General features: G+C 38.9%; 1 long non-coding RNA gene across 1 annotated transcript; it reads right to left on the bottom strand.

Moving 5' to 3' along the window:
- Window positions 1-325: 325 nt before the first annotated feature.
- On the bottom strand, window positions 326-3,973 carry LOC123180229 (uncharacterized). Its single transcript, XR_006490786.1, has 3 exons — window positions 3,696-3,973; window positions 1,449-1,574; window positions 326-654 (listed from the first exon to the last, which is right to left on the bottom strand). It is a non-coding gene; the product is annotated as an uncharacterized lncRNA (long non-coding RNA).
- Window positions 3,974-23,382: the final 19,409 nt, after the last annotated feature.

Genomic DNA, 23,382 nt, shown 5'->3' with positions numbered 1-23,382 from the left:
ATTTTACGGTTCGCTCGAGCTCATGTAAGCTCGAGCTGAGAAGACCACTTTCGGTTCACGGAGTCTTTGTTGCAACTTCAGCTTGTGACCGTTAGCCCTTGTCCCAGAGAAGCTAATACGGTGGCTCATATAGCATCTGCTTGAATATGGATGAACCTATTTCTTGATCGATGTAATAGTGAATGATGTATTTGATGTAATAGTGAATAATGTATCCATTATGCCCCAAAGTAATATAATCCGTCACAGTGGCTTTCCCTTAAGAAAAAGTGAGGGAGAGCGAAAATGCCTCGGCCTTGTAGCCATCGGTGTTACGACATAGCTATACGAAACAGTCATACTTCATACTCATAAGAATCGGCATTCTCATGCATGAGTGGGTGAAATTCTGATGTGAGCTGTGCTAACAAAATACTTCACGCAACACCAAGAGAGGACCCAAAAGTTTAACCATATAGAAGTGCCTTGCCTCTAACTGTCGAGACACATAGTTCAAATGCATAAAGCGCAGAGTGCAGGGAGAAGGCAAACAAGGCATGGGCCAAGGCAATCACAACCTATTTTTTGATTCAGCGAAAGAGCACGTGGCCTGCGAACAACGCAAGGAACATAGCGGCGGCAGCACAGTTTACGACCTTGTCCTGTCGCTTGCACCTGCAGGTTAAAAGGAACCATGTTTAGCATAGTTCATTTGTTCATACAGAAGAAAAGGAAGATCTGCAGGACAAAAGAAGAGAAAATTCCTTATTTGACACTGTCTTAAAATCTGATTCCTTATTTGACACTGGAAAAGTTTTTCTTCTCTATTTGACACTAGTCCTAAATTTTATTCCCTATACGACACTTCCGTCCATTTTGAGCCTAAATGGCACCTGAAAAGACGATTTTTGCCCCTCATGCGGTATGTGTGTGCGCACGTGTGTGCTGTTGCGTGTGTGGGTGCACGCGCACATGTGTGCTGCTGCTGCGTGTGTCTTTGCTACTGCGTGGGTACGTGCGCGCGTGTGTGTGTGCTGTTGCGTGCCTATGTGCTGCCTGCGTGTGTGTGTGCTACGTGCGTGTGTGTTGCTGCTGCGTGTGTGTGCTACGTGCGTGTGTGTTGCTGTGCGCGTGCGCGCGTGCATGTGTGTGCGTGCGCACGTGCGCATGCGTGTTGTTGTTGTTGTGTGTGTGTTGGTGCATGTGTATGTGTTGCTGCGTGTGTGCTCCTGCCCTCGCACTGGTGTTGCATGTGTGCGCTATTGCCCCCCACACACATACCACATGAGGGGCAAAAGAGTCTTTTCAGGTGCCATTTAGGCTCAAAATGAACGGAAATGTCATATAGGGAATAAAAATTAGAATTTGTGTCAAATAGGGAAGATTTTTTTTTCCTGTGTCAAATAAGGAAGCAGATTTTAAGATAGTGTCAAATAAAAAAAATTCTCACAAAAGAATTAGTTCCTTACTTTTCATTGCGCTGCGCCGATGCTTCAAGTATTTCCCTCATCTCTCTCCAGTCACGAGCATCCTTCTCAGGTACGCAAGCTGACTCTCCATATGCTTTTTGCGGCCCAGGTTAACTTGCAGGGATGCTGAGGAGAAATGGAATTTATTACGTCACTAACATGATATATATAACCTGTACTCAGCTTCTCAGTGGCATTATATCGAGAAAAAAATGCTAAAATACAACTAGATAAGTGGTAGAGGCACAACAAAGAGATAATGATCTGACCCTGATTCAAAAAGCTAGGGGACACCGAAAGAAGAAGGTTTGGATCCGCTAGTAAGTGTGCAATTTCACTTGTTATTTACCAAATATGAACTATAAAAGTTCTCTTGCACCTTCAAGGCAAGTAATGAGCTTGCACTATGTAGTCAACTAGCAACTGTTGTCCCTAAAAACTTTTAGTAGCTTATTCATTGCAATATGCTTAATTGTTTACAAGTAAGTAGGTCTTACCAAACATATCTTGGTTTCAACGACGGAATGATTTATCATATGCAGCTTAGTATGCAGTACTAGGTACACAGCATTTTGGGCTAGAGTAGGAAATTTAGGATTCACCTCAGTACACAAATTGCAGCCTTTATTTATGTAGAGAACACAGTATGGATCAGATGTGCTTCTTGAAACCTAACTACAGATTTTATTTATTGCTGGCAGTTAGCCACTGCTGCTCACTGGAACAAATTAATTAACTACTGTTATCTCTAAATTGCAGCTTCTTGATCTTGAAGATTCAAAAGAAGCTATTTACAGCACCCTTGATGCATGGATCGCCTTTGAGCAGGACTTTCCACTCGCCTCATTAAAGCAAGCAATTGTAGCTCTTGAAAAGGAGGAACAATGGCATAGAATTGTCCAAGTATTGCAGATTATAATTAAATTATTTTTATTGGATTTATCTTTTATACAGTATGAATTGAATTTCTGCCAACCACACACCTAGGTAATAAAATGGATGTTGAGCAAAGGGCAAGGAAATACCATCAGAACATACAAGCAATTAGTGCATGCACTTGAGAAGGACAACAGAGCACAAGAAGCACAAAAAATCTGGGAGAAGAAAATAGCCCATGACCTGCATTCAGTTCCTTGGCGTGTCTGCGCCTCTGCGGTCTCATGTTAGCTATTTACTACAGAAACAATATGCTACATAGGCTTACCAAGGTATGGACCTCTCATCTTCTACTCTTCACTGACTACTACCTATTCTTTTACTTCAAGTTTATTAGCTGGTAATTTCTAATATTATCTTATCAATGTTCATGACAGTGGAAAAGGAATGGTCTGAAAAGTGTAAAAATATTTTAAAACTGTCATGAATATTTCTAATATTATCTTACCATTACTTCAAGTTTATTGGCTGCTGTTAGTGCAAAGCTGCGGATCCAGAGGGTGGACAGGGGGATTTTGTGATGGCCTTCATACCATAGAAGAAAAGCCCTGAGGAAAATATAAAAAAGCCCAGGAAGCATTATCCCGACCTAGTGCGCACAGCCGCACCTGTTCCCGTCCCCTGATTCCCCCATCCCTACTCAGCTACTCGCCACCTCGCCTGCAACTCACCGTAGCGGCAGAGCGGCGGAGCTCGGTCGATCCAGTGCCATAGTCCGTTCCCAGGAGGCCAGGAGCCACCTGGTACCCGCCCCATCCGGCCGACGCAACAGCGGCACGCCGGCACCACCCAGCGTGCAGTTCTACTCGGCAGCCGGCGGTGTGCTGCAACCATCCAGATTTGTCATGTGTGTAGTAGGTTGACCTTTTCTAAATTCTGGTTGATTGCATGCCATATTTGTTGTCATTAAGAAGATAAACATGAGGAACTGTCTGGTCATCAGGAAAATGCTACGGAGTATGAATAACTGGAGTCACATGAGTTTGACTTATGATCAATGGTGCAGCCCGTGACTTATCATTTGTGATTTTTGTAACGGTACAGTAAACTGGAACTAGGAGTTGGAATCAAAATTGTAGTATGATGCAAAGCAACTATTTCTTGAATGGCAATTCTTCAGTGCCATTTCTTCCTACATACGTCAAATTAGTAGTGGAAGATCGTAGGCAAAAAAAAAAAAACCCTTCCTGCAGAAGATACCCCAGACGATGTTTCAAAATCCTAGATCCGCCACTGCTGGTGGATTGGAGCAAGCGCACGATGGGGGTCTACACATGACGGAGAAAAGGAGGAGCAGGGAAGCCGCCTTACCTTGTAGGACGACGCGCGGCCGCCGGAATCTGAGCTGAAGAGGCGAGAAGGGCTTCCGGAGAGGGGCCGGGCCAGGCAGCGCCGCTCCTCCTCAAGCGCGCGCGCAGGAGACCCCGTGCTGGAGCGGAGGAGGAACGGAAGACGGCGGCGGAGCGGATCGCCGACGCCATGCCCTCTCGCTTTCCTCGCCGCAGCCCTACGGCCGTTCCTCCCCTTCTTCCTCACGCTCGATCGGGCCGGAGTACAAAACGGCCCACCTACTCGTCTACCTCGCTCGTCAGTCGTGCCGACACGCGCCGTTTCGTCGGGCCAGTGTTGGCCTTTGTTTCGTACTCCCCCGTCCGAAAATACTTGTCTTAAGAATGGTTGTATCTAGACTTATTTTAGTTATAGATTCATCTATTTTCAATCATTTCTAAGACAAGTATTTCCGGACGAAGGGAGTACTGTTTTTCTTTTCATTCGTTTGTTCTCTTTCTTTCTTTCTTCTACTTTTGTTTATTATATTATTTTTTTGAGCATCAGTACAGACACAAGCGCTCATATACACGTGCATACACTCATCCCTATGAACACACACACGCACACCCTATCCCTATTAGCACCTCCGAGAGACTGAGCCGCATATCATCTTGAGATTTACGAAGTCACCGTAGGCGCCTCGTCGCTGACGGGAACGTCTCCTCCCACTGAAAACGCATCGCCGGAAATCTTGAAATAAATCCAGGAATAATGCGAGCACCAGGATTTGAACCCTGGTGGGTTGTGGATACCACTGTCCACCTAACCAAATCAACCACAGGTTGATTCGCTGTTTATTATATTTCAAAAATATATTCTGAATACATATATTCCAATTTTTTTGAAAAGTGCTGATCATGCATTTGAAATATTCATACAGTGTAGAAAAATTGTTCGCATTTTTTTGAAATATTTGCACCACTTAAAATATGCGTGGCATTTATAAAATGTTCACAATTTTCAAAAAAGAAAATGGTTCATGAAAGTTTTAAAATATGTTTACAATGTAAGTTAAATAATCACATTATTTTATAACATCAAAGAAAATGATCGTGACATATTAGAAAATGTCAAATGTTCCAAAAAATATGTTCCTGGCATTTCTAAAAAGTTGTTTACGCAATGAAAAAGATGTCCCAGTATTGTTTTTTTGAAATTGACATGTTTTCAAAAACATTCACGTGTTTCAAAACAATGTTTGTGATATTTTAGAAATTATTTATACAATGTAAAAAATGCTTTATACTCTAAGAAAATCATGGATTATAAAATATATTTGTAACACTTAGAAAAAATGATGCACAATTTAGGAAAAAAATGTTAAACCTCTATATGAAAAATGTTTCGACGCGTATATGAAAAAGGTCCAAATGTATTTGAAAAATGAAGATAAAATAAAAAATTAAAAGACACATAAAACAAAAAAGTACATATAAAAAACCCGATAAAACACATAGAAACAATAGAAAAGAAGAAGAAACAAAAACTGAAGCTTCTAAAACCGATCTGAACCGGTCCATAGAAGCTTCCCAAACCGCTCAGAGAACTCAAGCAGAACATGTATATGGGAATGCCCGCTTTCGCTCGGCGCTCGCCCTAGAGGCAAGACGAGCTTCTTTCTCGTAAAGAGCGAGACATAACCCTGACGTTGTTCCACGCGTAACACGCTAGAAACTGACCAAACAGGCACCTGTACTCAGCCCAGTTAGCAATTTGGTCCGATTTGGTTCGGGCTTTTATTCTAGGTTTTTTAGTCGGTTGCCGCTGCACTAGCGTATCAACAGCTGTGATTTCAGATTTTCACCGGTTTTGGGTTGTTTTCACTCCAAAACACGGCTACTATAAGATTTATAAAATAGTTCAATGGTAATAAAAGCAAAAGTTCTTTTTAAAAAAAACCATGAATATCAAAATTGTAGTGAATTTTTGAAATGTTCCTGAACTAAGAAATGTCATGAATTTACCAAATTATTGACGAACTTACAAATGATCCTGAATTTTACAAAATATTTATAGAATTTAAACACTTTCTAGAATTTAAAATTGGTACATATGTTCAAAGTGTGCACTCTTTTTTAAAAATGTCAGGGGATTTTAAAATATTCCCAAGTTAAAAAGTGTTCAAAATTTGAAAAACAAAATCATGAACTCAAAAATATTTATGAACATGAAAAACTATCTGACAAATCTTGTGGAAGTAGTATCAGAAATCTAATTTGGCTCTCCGGAGCATATGCTCCTGTGTAGAAAAATGTTTTTTGGCAAAATGTCAAAAATTATACAAAGCATTGTTATTGTAAAAAACCAAGTAGTAGAAACAGTCTAAAAAGGACAACTAGCATAAGATAAAGGATTGCAATATTGACTATAACATCGAAAAAATGATCGTGACATATTAGAAAATGTCAAATGTTCCAAAAAATATGTTCCTGGCATTTCTAAAAAGTTGTTTACGCAATGAAAAAGATGTCCCAGTATTGTTTTTTTGAAATTGACATGTTTTAAAAAACATTCACGTGTTTCAAAACAATGTTTGTGATATTTTAGAAATTATTTATACAATGTAAAAAATGCTTTATACTCTAAGAAAATCATGGATTATAAAATATATTTGTAACATTTAGAAAAAATGATGCACAATTTAGGAAAAAAAATGTTAAACCTCTATATGAAAAATGTTTCGACGCGTATATGAAAAAGGTCCAAATGTATTTGAAAAATGAAGATAAAATAAAAAATTAAAAGACACATAAAACAAAAAAGTACAAATAAAAAACCCGATAAAACACATAGAAACAATAGAAAAGAAGAAGAAACAAAAACTGAAGCTTCTAAAACCGATCTGAACCGGTCCATAGAAGCTTCCCAAACCGCTCAGAGAACTCAAGCAGAACATGTATATGGGAATGCCCGCTTTCGCTCGGTGCTCGCCCTAGAGGCGAGACGAGCTTCTTTGTCGTAAAGAGCGAGACATAACCCTGACGTTGTTCCACGCGTAACACGCTAGAAACTGACCAAACAGGCACCTGTACTCAGCCCAGTTAGCAATTTGGTCCGATTTGGTTCGGGCTTTTATTCTAGGTTTTTTAGTCGGTTGCCGCTGCACTAGGGTATCAACAGCTGTGATTTCAGATTTTCACCGGTTTTGGGTTGTTTTCACCCCAAAACACGGCTACTATAAGATTTATAAAATAGTTCAATGGTAATAAAAGCAAAAGTTCTTTTAAAAAAAACCATGAATATCAAAATTGTTGTGAATTTTTGAAATGTTCCTGAACTAAGAAATGTCATGAATTTACCAAATTATTGACGAACTTACAAATGATCCTGAATTTTACAAAATATTTACAGAATTTAAACACTTTCTAGAATTTAAAATTGGTACACATGTTAAAAGTGTGCACTCTTTTTAAAAATGTCAGGGGATTTTAAAATATTCCCAAGTTAAAAAGTGTTCAAAATTTGAAAAACAAAATCATGAACACAAAAATATTTATGAACATGAAAAACTATCTGACAAATCTTGTGGAAGTAGTATCAGAAATCTAATTTGGCTCTCCGGAGCATATGCTCCTGTGTAGAAAAATGTTTTTTGGCAAAATGTCAAAAATTATACAAAGCATTGTTGTTGTAAAAAACCAAGTAGTAGAAACAGTCTAAAAAGGACAACTAGCATAAGATAAAGGATTGCAATATTGACTATAACCTCGAAAAAATGATCGTGGCATATTAGAAAATGTCAAATGTTCCAAAAAATATGTTCCTAGCATTTCTAAAAAGTTGTTTACGCAATGAAAAAGATGTCCCAGTATTGTTTTTTTTGAAATTGACATGTTTTAAAAACATTCACGTGTTTCAAAACAATGTTTGTGATATTTTAGAAATTATTTATACAATGTAAAAACTGCTTTATACTCTAAGAAAATCATGGATTATAAAATATATTTGTAACATTTAGAAAAAATGATGCACAATTTAGGGAAAAAAATGTTAAACCTCTATATGAAAAATGTTTCGACGCGTATATGAAAAAGGTCCAAATGTATTTGAAAAATGAAGATAAAATAAAAAATTAAAAGACACATAAAACAAAAAAGTACAAATAAAAAACCCAATAAAACACATAGAAACAATAGAAAAGAAGAAGAAACAAAAACTAAAGCTTCTAAAACCGATCTGAACCGGTCCATAGAAGCTTCCCAAACCGCTCAGAGAACTCAAGCAGAACATGTATATGGGAATGCCCACTTTCGCTCGGCGCTCGCCCTAGAGGCGAGACGAGCTTCTTTCTCGTAAAGAGCGAGACATAACCCTGACGTTGTTCCACGTGTAACACGCTAGAAACTGACCAAACAGGCACCTGTACTCAGCCCAGTTAGCAATTTGGTCCGATTTGGTTCAGGCTTTTATTCTAGGTTTTTTAGTCGGTTGCCGCTGCACTAGCGTATCAACAGCTGTGATTTCAGATTTTCACCGGTTTTGGGTTGTTTTCACTCCAAAACACGGCTACTATAAGATTTATAAAATAGTTCAATGGTAATAAAAGCAAAAGTTCTTTTTAACAAAACCATGAATATCAAAATTGTTGTGAATTTTTGAAATGTTCCTGAACTAAGAAATGTCATGAATTTACCAAATTATTGACGAACTTACAAATGATCCTGAATTTTACAAAATATTTACAGAATTTAAACACTTTCTAGAATTTAAAATTGGTACATATGTTAAAAGTGTGCACTCCTTTTAAAAATGTTAGGGGATTTTAAAATATTCCCAAGTTAAAAAGTGTTCAAAATTTGAAAAACAAAATCATGAACTCAAAAATATTTATGAACATGAAAAACTATCTGACAAATCTTGTGGAAGTAGTATCAGAAATCTAATTTGGCTCTCCGGAGCATATGCTCCTGTGTAGACAAATGTTTTTTGGCAAAATGTCAAAAATTATACAAAGCATTGTTGTTGTAAAAAACCAAGTAGTAGAAACAGTCTAAAAAGGACAACTAGCATAAGATAAAGGATTGCAATATTGACTATAACCTCGAAAAAATGATCGTGACATATTAGAAAATGTCAAATGTTCCAAAAAATATGTTCCTGGCATTTCTAAAAAGTTGTTTACGCAATGAAAAAGATGTCCCAGTATTGTTTTTTTGAAATTGACATGTTTTAAAAAACATTCACGTGTTTCAAAACAATGTTTGTGATATTTTAGAAATTATTTATACAATGTAAAAAATGCTTTATACTCTAAGAAAATCATGGATTATAAAATATATTTGTAACATTTAGAAAAAATGATGCACAATTTAGGGAAAAAAATGTTAAACCTCTATATGAAAAATGTTTCGACGCGTATATGAAAAAGGTCCAAATGTATTTGAAAAATGAAGATAAAATAAAAAATTAAAAGACACATAAAACAAAAAAGTACAAATAAAAAACCCAATAAAACACATAGAAACAATAGAAAAGAAGAAGAAACAAAAACTAAAGCTTCTAAAACCGATCTGAACCGGTCCATAGAAGCTTCCCAAACCGCTCAGAGAACTCAAGCAGAACATGTATATGGGAATGCCCACTTTCGCTCGGCGCTCGCCCTAGAGGCGAGACGAGCTTCTTTCTCGTAAAGAGCGAGACATAACCCTGACGTTGTTCCACGTGTAACACGCTAGAAACTGACCAAACAGGCACCTGTACTCAGCCCAGTTAGCAATTTGGTCCGATTTGGTTCAGGCTTTTATTCTAGGTTTTTTAGTCGGTTGCCGCTGCACTAGCGTATCAACAGCTGTGATTTCAGATTTTCACCGGTTTTGGGTTGTTTTCACTCCAAAACACGGCTACTATAAGATTTATAAAATAGTTCAATGGTAATAAAAGCAAAAGTTCTTTTTAACAAAACCATGAATATCAAAATTGTTGTGAATTTTTGAAATGTTCCTGAACTAAGAAATGTCATGAATTTACCAAATTATTGACGAACTTACAAATGATCCTGAATTTTACAAAATATTTACAGAATTTAAACACTTTCTAAAATTTAAAATTGGTACATATGTTAAAAGTGTGCACTCCTTTTAAAAATGTTAGGGGATTTTAAAATATTCCCAAGTTAAAAAGTGTTCAAAATTTGAAAAACAAAATCATGAACTCAAAAATATTTATGAACATGAAAAACTATCTGACAAATCTTGTGGAAGTAGTATCAGAAATCTAATTTGGCTCTCCGGAGCATATGCTCCTGTGTAGACAAATGTTTTTTGGCAAAATGTCAAAAATTATACAAAGCATTGTTGTTGTAAAAAACCAAGTAGTAGAAACAGTCTAAAAAGGACAACTAGCATAAGATAAAGGATTGCAATATTGACTATAACCTCGAAAAAATGATCGTGACATATTAGAAAATGTCAAATGTTCCAAAAAATATGTTCCTGGCATTTCTAAAAAGTTGTTTACGCAATGAAAAAGATGTCCCAGTATTGTTTTTTTGAAATTGACATGTTTTAAAAAACATTCACGTGTTTCAAAACAATGTTTGTGATATTTTAGAAATTATTTATACAATGTAAAAAATGCTTTATACTCTAAGAAAATCATGGATTATAAAATATATTTGTAACATTTAGAAAAAATGATGCACAATTTAGGAAAAAAATGTTAAACCTCTATGTGAAAAATGTTTCGACGCGTATATGAAAAAGGTCCAAATGTATTTGAAAAATGAAGATAAAATAAAAAATTAAAAGACACATAAAACAAAAAAGTACAAATAAAAAACCCGATAAAACACATAGAAACAATAGAAAAGAAGAAGAAACAAAAACTGAAGCTTCTAAAACCGATCTGAACCGGTCCATAGAAGCTTCCCAAACCGCTCAGAGAACTCAAGCAGAACATGTATATGGGAATGCCCGCTTTCGCTCGGCGCTCGCCCTAGAGGCGAGACGAGCTTCTTTGTCGTAAAGAGCGAGACATAACCCTGACGTTGTTCCACGCGTAACACGCTAGAAACTGACCAAACAAGCACCTGTACTCAGCCCAGTTAGCAATTTGGTCCGATTTGGTTCGGGCTTTTATTCTAGGTTTTTTAGTCGGTTGCCGCTGCACTAGCGTATCAACAGCTGTGATTTCAGATTTTCACCGGTTTTGGGTTGTTTTCACCCCAAAACACGGCTACTATAAGATTTATAAAATAGTTCAATGGTAATAAAAGCAAAAGTTCTTTTAAAAAAAACCATGAATATCAAAATTGTTGTGAATTTTTGAAATGTTCCTGAACTAAGAAATGTCATGAATTTACCAAATTATTGACGAACTTACAAATGATCCTGAATTTTACAAAATATTTACAGAATTTAAACACTTTCTAGAATTTAAAATTGGTACATATGTTAAAAGTGTGCACTCCTTTTAAAAATGTCAGGGGATTTTAAAATATTCCCAAGTTAAAAAGTGTTCAAAATTTGAAAAACAAAATCATGAACTCAAAAATATTTATGAACATGAAAAACTATCTGACAAATCTTGTGGAAGTAGTATCAGAAATCTAATTTGGCTCTCCGGAGCATATGCTCCTGTGTAGAAAAATGTTTTTTGGCAAAATGTCAAAAATTATACAAAGCATTGTTGTTGTAAAAAACCAAGTAGTAGAAACAGTCTAAAAAGGACAACTAGCATAAGATAAAGGATTGCAATATTGACTATAACCTCGAAAAAATGATCGTGACATATTAGAAAATGTCAAATGTTCCAAAAAATATGTTCCTGGCATTTCTAAAAAGTTGTTTACGCAATGAAAAAGATGTCCCAGTATTGTTTTTTTGAAATTGACATGTTTTAAAAAACATTCACGTGTTTCAAAACAATGTTTGTGATATTTTACAAATTATTTATACAATGTAAAAAATGCTTTATACTCTAAGAAAATTATGGATTATAAAATATATTTGTAACATTTAGAAAAAATGATGCACAATTTAGGAAAAAAAATGTTAAACCTCTATATGAAAAATGTTTCGACGCGTATATGAAAAAGGTCCAAATGTATTTGAAAAATGAAGATAAAATAAAAAACTAAAAGACACATAAAACAAAAAAGTACAAATAAAAAACCCAATAAAACACATAGAAACAATAGAAAAGAAGAAGAAACAAAAACTGAAGCTTCTAAAACCGATCTGAACCGGTCCATAGAAGCTTCCCAAACCGCTCAGAGAACTCAAGCAGAACATGTATATGGGAATGCCCGCTTTCGCTCGGCGCTCGCCCTAGAGGCGAGACGAGCTTCTTTCTCGTAAAGAGCGAGACATAACCCTGATGTTGTTCCATGCGTAACATGCTAGAAACTGACCAAACAGGCACCTGTACTCAGCCCAGTTAGCAAGTTGGTCCGATTTGGTTCGGGCTTTTATTCTAGGTTTTTTAGTCGGTTGCCGCTGCACTAGCGTATCAACAGCTGTGATTTCAGATTTTCACCGGTTTTGGGTTGTTTTCACCCCAAAACACGGCTACTATAAGATTTATAAAATAGTTCAATGGTGATAAAAGCAAAAGTTCTTTTTAAAAAAACCATGAATATCAAAATTGTTGTGAATTTTTGAAATGTTCCTGAACTAAGAAATGTCATGAATTTACCAAATTATTGACGAACTTACAAATGATCCTGAATTTTACAAAATATTTACAGAATTTAAACACTTTCTAGAATTTAAAATTGGTACATATGTTAAAAGTGTGCACTCTTTTTAAAAATGTCAGGGGATTTTAAAATATTCCCAAGTTAAAAAGTGTTCAAAATTTGAAAAACAAAATCATGAACTCAAAAGTATTTATGAACATGAAAAACTATCTGACAAATCTTGTGGAAGTAGTATCAGAAATCTAATTTGGCTCTTCGGAGCATATGCTCCTGTGTAGAAAAATGTTTTTTGGCAAAATGTCAAAAATTATACAAAGCATTGTTGTTGTAAAAAACCAAGTAGTAGAAACAGTCTAAAAAGGACAACTAGCATAAGATAAAGGATTGCAATATTGACTGTAACCTAACCCCCCCCCCCCCCATTTTTTTATTTTGGGGAAGTGTCAAAGTAGTAGAACGATGGCTTACTGTGGTAACACAAGCAAAGTAAGTGCCAAAAAGCACCACACTACTGAGAAAACGGTTATAGGTTTCCTCCAATCAGTGGCGCGCGCTGTCGGGCACCCGCCACAACTATTTTGAAAATGTAGCGGTGCAGATAAAAATAATTGCCTGTCACAGATATTTGAGAAGCAGCAGTGGGCAGAAACTATGGCTCACCACTCATGAACTCTTCCAAATTGGCCCATGGCAAGTAAACAAGCAGTGGTGGGCAGTTCTGTTGCACCCGCCACTGCTTAGTCGTGAAGCAATGGCGGGCAGATAAAGGGCCCGCCACTGCTATATTCCGGCAACCCGCGCTCCCATTTGCAGTGGCGGGCGGGACTAAAAATCCACCACTCATATCTTAAGTTCGAAAAATCCTATAAAACATATTTACTAAAAGTAGAATAGTCTCAATTTTGCGCATGGGGCTTTGGATGGTATGTATTAATCATAAAAAGTTTGAAGCTCAAATGTTTAAAAAAAAATGAGTTGTGTGTGGAAGGCGACGGTTTCGTTCAAAACCCTCATACTTTAGGTGAGTGTCTGGTTTATACATGAGGTGCATCAAGTTTTCACCGTAATGATCTCAATTTTTTATTACCCCTTACAGGGGTCCAATGAATACACCATATCAAGTTTTAGCCCATTCAGAGCTTGTTTGCACACTATTTTCTTACCGAAGATCATTTTGATCTTTTTAGTTACTGAAAAATTAGTTAATGCCTCGAAAATAGTAGGCCAACTCAAGAAGTGGTTAAATTTGAGCATGTGCCTTTGGATGGTGTGTATTAATCAAAGGAAAAGTTTGAAGTTCAAATGTTTCACAAAAAATGACTTCAGTGTGGCAGGTTGTAGTCTTCCTTTCGAAACCCATACACTTCTATGAAGAGTGTCTGATTTGTACACGAGGTGCATGATACGTCTCCAATATATCTATAATTTTTAATTGTTTAACGCTATTATATTATCACTTTGTATGCTTTATATGCTATTTTATATTATTATTTTTGACTAACCTATTAACTCACTACCTAGTGCAATTTCCTGCTTTCTCCATGTTTTTTGTTTTTCCGAAAATCCATACCTACAGAAGTCCAAAGATGATGAAACTTCTTGACATTTTTTGTAAATCAAAAGAGACCCTGGAAGCGTTGGGAGAGGACTAGAAGACCCACGAGGCGACCACAAGGCAGGGGGCGCGCCCTGAGGACACCCCTTCCCCTATGGAAGGATGCCGAATTGGGGAAGGGGAGGAGTCCTACTCCTCCCCCTGGCCGACGCACCACCTTCCTCCTTGGTGGCAGCCCTCCCTCTCTCCTCTAACCTATATATGCTTGAGGTTTGGTGCTCTTTTCGACACACAAGTTTTGGTGCCTCCTCTAGTTCTTCTAGTTCTAGTTCTAGTTGGTCCTAGTTGACTAATTAGAGCTAGACTAATTCTCTAATCCTCATAATTAGAAGTCTTGTGTTGTTCTAATATCCTCCCTCTAATTCTCTGGCGACGATTAGCTCTGGATGGTGAAGCGTTGCCAGATCGTGAAGGCTACATGCTTGCAACCAAGTAGAGAGGCCATGCTTTCGGTCTTCGGTTCGAGGGGCTGATCGTGGGCAGTTCGAGGGGATGTTCGTGGGCGATTCACAAGATCATTCATCGATGGTTCGAGGGATGCCAAGTACGATCTACATTGACACGTTCTTCTTCCTCTGCAACTCATTGACAGTAACGATCGTGATCCCAACTCGTTATGCATCTTCATATTGATCTTGGGTGTGTGTAGGTGTGATTCTGTTTTTGTTTTATACAATGTTTCCCAACAGGAACAATTTTATTTCACACATGCGGGACATTATTTCAAATCCCTTCCATTGATCCCCACAACAAATACAGAGGGTTGCAAGGCTCATGCCTGAACCCATATGTCGTGGTTTTGTCATGACAGATGTCCTCATGAAATGACTTAGTCATGAGGCCATCGCAGCTAGACAGTAGCTTGAACGAGGTTGATTGGAATCGAGAGACTAGGGTTTACCCAGGTTCGGCCCCTCACAGTGGAGGTAATACCCTACTTCCTGCTCGATTGATTATTGCTTGAGATCTCGGTTACAAGCGCACAATTTGGCTATCCCAGTACTTGAGAGCTGGTAACTTGTCCCCTCTACCTTAGGGGCTATATATAGGTTGAGGCCCTGGGTCTACAACAGAGTTCGTGACCTAATCTATTTACTACTTGTCTTACTTCCCAAGGAAGGAACTTTCCTTCATCGTCTTGCTTGAACCGGCGTCTCAGATTCTGGGCCATGAGCCGAACTGCTCGCTGCTACTTCTTAAGCTTGCGTTGATTTTTCCCTTAAAGAGGGTGATGCAGCAAAGTAGAGATAAGTATTTCCCTCAGTTAAGAACCAAGGTATCAATCCAGTAGGAGGCACAAGCAAGTCTCCAATCTATGCACTTGCACAAACTAACCAACACTTGCACACAACGCGAAAAATGGGTTGTCAGTCCCTTCACGGTCACAAACAAGAGTGAGATCTAAAATAGATAGGTATAAAAGATAAATAAAAGAGCAAACCAAAGTAAATCTAAATAAATTGCAGCAAGGTATTTTTGGGTTTTTTGGTTTATAGATTTGAAAATATATGATGGAAAATAGGCCCAGGGGCCATAGGTTTCACTAGAGGCTTCTCTCTTGAAAGAAAACATACGGTGGGTAAACAAATTACTGTCGAGCAATTGATAGAAAAGTGCAAAGTTATGACGATATCCAAGGCAATGATCATGAATATAGGCATCACGTCCGTGTCGAGTAGACCGACTCCTGCCTGCATCTACTACTATTACTCCACACATCGACCGCTATCCAGCATGCATCTAGAGTATTAAGTTCATAAGAATGGAGTAACGCCTTAATTAAGATACATGATGTAGAGGGATAAACTCAAGCAATATGATGAAAACCCCATATTTTTACCCTTGATGGCAACAATACAATACGTGCCTCGCTACCCCTACTATGTCACTGGGTGAGGACACCGCAAGATTGAACCCAAAACTAAGCACGTCTCCCCTTGCAAGAAAAACCAATCTAGTTGGCCTAACCAAACCGATAATTCGAAGAGAAATACAAAGATATTTGATCATGCATAAAAGAGTTCAGAAAACACACAAATAATATTCATAGATAATCTGACCATAAATCCATAATTTCATCGGATCTCGACAAACACACCGCAAAAGAATATTGTACATCGGATAGAACTCCAGGAACATCGAGGAGAACATGCTATAAGTGAAGCACTAGAGCAAGCTGCCTAGCTCAAAGGATATAAGTGAAGCACATAGAGTATTCTAATAAATTCATGATGATTGTGGCAAACTAAAAAGTAAAGACTCATATCATACAAGACGCTCCAAGCAAAACAAATATCGTGTGGTGAATAAAAATATAGCCTCAAGTAAATTTACCGATGGAACGAAGACGAAAGAGGGGATGCCATCCGGGGCATCCCCAAGCTTAGATGCTTGGTTGTCCTTGAATATTACCTTGGGGTGCCTTGGGAATCCCCAAGCTTAGGCTCTTGCCACTCCTTATTCCATAGTCCATCAAATCTTTACCCAAAACTTGAAAACTTCGCAACACAAAACTCAACAAAAAACTCGTGAGATCCGTTAGTACAATAAAATAAATCACCACTTTGGGTACTGTTGTGAACTCATTCTAAATTCATATTGGTGTAATATCTACTGTATTCCAACTTCTCCATGGTTCATACCCCCTGTTACTACCCATAGATTCATCAAAACAAGCAATCACCACATAGAAAACAGAATCTGTCAAAACTAGAACAGTCCTTAGCAATCTGAAAACTTTGTATACTTATATAACTCCAAAAATTCTGAAAATTAGGACAATCTGGGAAATTTGTATATCAATCTTTTGTAAAAAACTTCAAATCAAAATCACGTTTCTGTGATTTTTTAAAATTCTGGCAATGAGCACAAAATTTTCCATTTTTCAGTAAGATCAAATCAACTATCACTGTAGACCATCCCAAAGGTCTTAGTTGGCTCAAACACTAATTAAAACACCAAAACACAATTACTACAGAAATAATAATGTGTATTTTCATTAAAACATAAAAAATATTGGGTTGTCTCCCAACAAGTGTTTTTCTTTAAAGCCCTTTAGCTAGGCGTTGATAATTTTAATGATGCTCACATGAAAGATGGCAATTGAAACACGAAGAGAGCATCATATAGCATGTGAAAAACAAGTTTAAGTCTAACATAGTTCCTATGCAGAGGCATTTTATAAGCAAACAAATTATCAAGACAAGCAATAACTAGTATATGCAAAGAAGAAGAAAGAAACAATAGCAGACTCAACATAACGAGAGGTAATTTAGTGACAAGAAAATTTCTACAACCATATTTCCCTCTCTCATAATAATTCAAATTCAACAATATAGCTGTCACATAAAATTTTCTCTTGATGATCCACATGCATGCAAAGTTGACACTCTTCCAACATAGTGGGGTTATCATCAAATAAAGTTATGACCTCTCCAAGCACACTTTTATCAAAAATTTCAGAGTTCTAGTCACTTCTTCTGTTAATTTCATAGTGGGGTTATTGCAGAGTTCTAGTCACCACTGTTGCTAGTCACTTCTTCTGTTAATTCACACGTGACAAATTGAGATGCCATGATAACTTTAATGTCTACCATATTGATTATTGGATAGAAATTTTGATGCTTTACAGAAAAATTTAGGTAGCAATGGTGAAACAACGGAAGGTGTGGTCTTTTTTAAAAGAAAAGGGGATGATGAAATGGTTGAATCTCCATTAGATCCTGATGCTCTAGCATTGGTGCCGTATATGGGTGAAAGAAAACATGAAGATGCACAAGAAGGTAAAATGGAAGATGATAATGGGCAGGAAAATCAGATGCAAGATGACGATGTGCAGGATGCAAAACAAAGAGGAAACAAACATGTCATTTTTTGAGGCATTGATTTGTCGGAGCGAGACCCTGCACTACGTCCATGATGGCTCGTATCCGCGTCACTATTTTCCCCGAAGAGGAAGGGATGATGCAACACAACTTTGGTAGGTATTTCCCTCAGTGATGAAACCAAGGTTATCGAACCAGTAGGAGAACCAAGCAACACTATGTAAATGGTACCTGCAAACAAAGAACAAATACTTGCAGCCCGACGCACAAGAGGGGTTGTCAACCCCTCTCGGGTAAAAGATAGATTGATTTGTGGTAGATTGGATAAATAGATCTCACGGAAACGCGAAATAAAATAAATAACAAAAAATTGCAGCAAGGTATTTTTGGATTTTTGGAATACCAGATCTGAAAACAAAAGCAAATAAAAATAGATCTCAAAGAAAATATGATAAAGAATAGACGCGGGGGCCGTAGATTTCACTAGTGGCTTCTCTCGAGAAAAATAGCATACGGCGGATAAACAAATTACTGTTGGGCAATTGATAGAACTTCAAATAATTATGACGATATCCAGGCAATGATCATTATATAGGCATCACGTCCAAGATTAGTAGACTGACTCCTGCCTGCATCTACTACTATTACTCCACACATCAACCGCTATCCAGCATGCATCTAATGTATTAAGTTCATGGAAAAACAGAGTAATGCAATAAGAACGACAACATGATGTAGACAAGATCTATTCATGTAGGAATAGACCCCATCTTGTTATCCTTAATGGCAACGATCAATACGTGTCTTGCTACCCCTTCTGTCACTAGGAAAGAACACCGCACGACCGAATCCATCACAAAGCACCTCTTCCCATGGCAAGAAAAATGATCTAGTTGGCCTAACTAAACCAAAGATTCGAAGAAGAAATACGAGGCTATAAGTAATCATGCATATACAAGATCAAAACTCAAATAACTTTCATGGATAAAAATAGATCTGATCATAAACTCAAAGTTCATCGGATCCCAACAAGCACACCGCAAAAAGAGTTACATCAAATAGATCTCCAAGAGACCAATGTATTGAGAATCAAGAGAGAGAGAGAGAGGAAGCCATCTAGCTACCAACTACGGACCCATAGGTCTACAATGAACTACTCACGCATCATCGGAGATGTTGGGGAACGTAGTAATTTCAAAAAAAATTCCTACGCACACACACAGGATCATGGTGATGCATAGCAACGAGAGGGGAGAGTGTGTGTACGTACCCTCATAGACTGAATGCGGAAGCGTTAGAACAACACAGTTGATGTAGTCGTACGTCTTCACGATCTGACTAATCCAAGTACCGAACGCACGACACCTCCGAGTTCTGCACACGTTCAACTCGATGACGTCCCGCGAACTCCGATCCAGCAGAGCTTCACGGGAGAGTTTCGTCAGCACGACAGCATGGTGATGATGATGATGATGCTACCGACGCAGGGCTTTGCCTAAGCACTGCTACGATATGATCGAGGTGGATTATGGTGGAGAGGGGCACCGCACACGGCTAAGAGATCAATGATCAATTGTTGTGTATAGAGGTGCCCCCTGCCCCCATATATAAAGGATGGAGGAGGGGAGGCCGGCCAGCCCCTAGGGCATGCCAGAAGTGTGGGATTCCTCCTCCCACATGGAATAGGAAAAGGGGAAGGGAAAAGGAGAAGGAAGGAAGGGGACGCCCCCCTTCCCTAGTCCAATTCGGACCAGACCATGGGGAGGGGTGCGACCACCTTTTGAGGCCTTTCTCTCCTTTCCCGTATGGCCCATTAAGGCCCAATACGAATTCCCGTAACTCTCCGGTACTCCGAAAAATACCCGAATCACTCGGAATCTTTCCGATGTCCGAATATAGTCATCCAATATATCGATCTTTACGTCTCGACCATTTCGAGACTCCTCGTCATGTCCCCGATCTCATCCGGGACTCCAAACTACCTTTGGTACATCAAATCACATAACTCATAATACAAATCGTCACCAAACGTTAAGCGTGCGGACCCTACGGGTTCGAGAACTATGTAGACATGATCGAGACACGTCTCTGGTCAATAACCAATAGAGGAACCTGGATGCTCATATTGGCTCCTACATATTCTACGAAGATCTTTATCGGTCAAACTGCATAATAGCATACGTTGTTCCCTTTGTCATCGGTATGTTACTTGCCCGAGATTCGATCGTCGGTATGTCAATACCTAGTTCAATCTCGTTACCGGCAAGTCCCTTTAGTCGTTCTGTAATGCATCATCCCGCAACTAACTCATTAGTTACAATGCTTGCAAGGCTTATAGTGATGTGCATTACCGAGAGGGCCCAGAGATACCTCTTTGACAATCGGAGTGACAAATCCTAATCTCGATCTATGCCAACTCAACAAGTACCATCGGAGACACATGTAGAGCACCTTTATAATCACCCAGTTACGTTGTGACGTTTGGTAGCACACAAAGTGTTCCTCTGGTATTCGTGAGTTGCATAATCTCATAGTCATAGGAACATGTATAAGTCATGAAGAAAGCAATAGCAATATACTAAACGATCAAATGCTAAGCTAACGGAATGGGTCAAGTCAATCACGTCATTCTCTAATGATGTGATCCCGTTAATCAAATGACAACTCATGTCCATGGCTAGGAAACTTAACCATCTTTGATTCAACGAGCTAGTCAAGTAGAGGCATACTAGTGACGCTTTGTTTGTCTATATATTCACACATGTACTAAGTTTCCGGTTAATACAATTCTAGCATGAATCATAAACATTTATCATGATATAAGTACATATAAATAACAACTTTATTATTGCCTCTAGGGCATATTTCCTTCAGTCTCCCACTTGCGCTAGAGTCAATAATCTAGTTCACATCGTCATGTGATTTAACACCAATAGTTCACATCTTTATGTGATTAGTTCACATCTCCATGTGACTAATACCCAAAAGGTTTACTAGAGTCAATAATCTAGTTCACATCGCTATGTGATTAACACCCAAAGAGTGATCATGTTTTGCTTGTGAGAGAAGTTTAGTCTACGGGTCTGCAACATTCAGATCCATATGTGCACGGAGCTACTCTAGCTAATTGCTCTCAGTTTCAATATGTATCTAGATTGAGACTTAGATTCATCCAGATCGGTGTCAAAGCTTGCATCGACGTAACTCTTTACGACAAACTCTTTGTCACATCCATAACCGAGAAACATTTCCTTATTACACTAAGGATATTTTTGACCGCTGTCCAGTGATCCACTCCTGGATCACTATTGTACCCTCTTGCTAAACTTATGGTGAGGTACACAATAGGTCTGGTACACAGCATGGCATACTTTATAGAACCTATGACTGAGGCATAGGGAATGACTTTTCATTCTCTTTCTATTTACTGCCGTGGTCGGGTTTTGAGTCTTTACTCAACTTCACACCTTGCAACACAGGCAAGAACTCCTTCTTTGACTGTTCCATTTTGAACTACTTCAAAAACTTGTCAAGGTATGTACTCATTGAAAATATATCAAGCGTCTTGATCTATCTCTATAGATCTTTGAAAGGATTGATATGGTTGACTAGAGGGGGGGGGTGAATAGGCAACTAACAATTTTTATCTTTTCTTTACCAAATTAAAGTTTGCATCAAAGTAGGTTGTCTAGATGTGCAACTAGGTGAGCAACCTATATGATGCAACAACAACGAGCACTCAAGCAAGCAAGAGAAGTAACACTAAAAAGCTTGCACAAGTAAAGGTAAGAGATAACCAAGAGTGGACCCGGTGAAGACGAGGATGTGTTACCGAAGTTCCTTCCTTTTGAGGGGAAGTACGTCTCCGTTAGAGCGGTGTGGAGGCACAATGCTCCCCAAGAAGCCACTAGGGCCACCGTATTCTCCTCACGCCCTCACACAATGCGAGATGCCATGATTCCACTATTGGTGACCTTGGAGGCGGCGACCGGACCTTTACAAACAAGGTTGGGGCAATTTCCACAACTTAATCGGAGGCTCCCAACAACACCACGAAGCTTCACCACAATGGAATATGGCTCCGCGGTGACCTCAACCGTCTAGGGTGCTCAAACAACCAAGAGTAACAAGATCCGCAAGGGATTAGTGGGGGGAATTGAATTTCTCTTGGTGAAAGTGTAGATCGAGGCCTTCTCAACCAATCCCTAGAAAATCAACAAGTTTGATTGGCTAGGGAGAGAGATCGGGCGAAAATGGAGCTTGGAGCAACAATGGAGCTTAGGGTTGGAAGAGGTGGTGAACTCGGAGAAGAAGATACCCCTTATATAGTGGAGAGAGAAATCCAACCGTTATCCACTTGACCAGCCCGTGATAAGCGGTACTACTACGCCTGCCAAGCGGTACTACCGCAAGGCCGTATGGGACTACCACACAACCTTGCGGTACTACCGCAAGGCAGGGTTGGACCAGCCTGGGAAGGCCGTGGACAGATAAACGTCCGTGGCTAGTATCGTTGATAACAAAACAGTGCAAAAAGTCCAACACGGTACTGCCGCTGAAGGCACGCGGTACTACCGCGCGGGGAGCGGATGTAAAAAATTACATCCGCTCCTACTTCCACTACTCCTGCTGTGCCGGACTGGGGCTCGTGGTACTACGGCTCCCAAGGAGCGGTACTAACGTGACCACCTGCGGTACTACCACAAAGGCATGCGGTACTACCACAGGGGCCTGCGGTACTACCGCTCCCAAGAGCAGTACTACCGCAAGCCTCAGAACAACAATAGAAAGGAAGACTTCTTTTTGGCACAGACAAGAAGAAACGAAAGATGCTCCAAGCTGCTAAAGGAAAGGTGGTGCAAAGAGGAGTAAACGTGTACGTGACGATTCCACCCAAACCTTTCCAAAGCGGACCCCTCTTAATAGTACGGCTTTCCTACGACTCAAATCCACCGAAAAAGGAACATAGAAAACTGCCATCTTCAATAATCTTCGAGGGGCTCCTAACCGTCTCGTGCCTAGTCATGAATTATCTGAAATACTCGAGACACACGATTAGTCCGCAAATGTATTGTCATCAATCACCAAAACACCTTAGGGATAAGTATGCCCTTACAATCTCCCCTTTTTTGGTGGATTGATGACAATATGGGATTTGCACAAGGGAGAAAGAATAGAACATGAGCAATCCATACATCTCTAAAATATAGACGGGCTCCCCCTAGATGTGTGCTAGTTAGATGAGTGCTTTGGACTGCACAACACACATACTAGGATCAACACTCCCCCTATTTTTTATAGACATGGCATAACTTGCAATAATAATGCTAACACTAAGCATGATAGTAGATAAGAGCATGAACTAAGTAGCACAATATCATAAGCTCGCGATAGATAGAGTGCATATGTCTTACACCATATGATAGATAAGTCTCACACGCTCAAATAAACTCAAACCAAACCAAAGCAAACACGGTTCAACAAACCAAACGCAAGCGAAGCAAACACGACATGGCAAAGCCCTAAACTCTCTCCCCCTTTGGCATCGAGACGCCAAAAAGGCAGAGAGGACACCTACAACACAAGTGG

This window comes from Triticum aestivum, chromosome 1A (genome assembly GCF_018294505.1).
Source record: "Triticum aestivum cultivar Chinese Spring chromosome 1A, IWGSC CS RefSeq v2.1, whole genome shotgun sequence".
Lineage (NCBI taxonomy): Eukaryota > Viridiplantae > Streptophyta > Magnoliopsida > Poales > Poaceae > Triticum > Triticum aestivum.
This window is presented reverse-complemented; position numbering and strand designations above follow the sequence as displayed.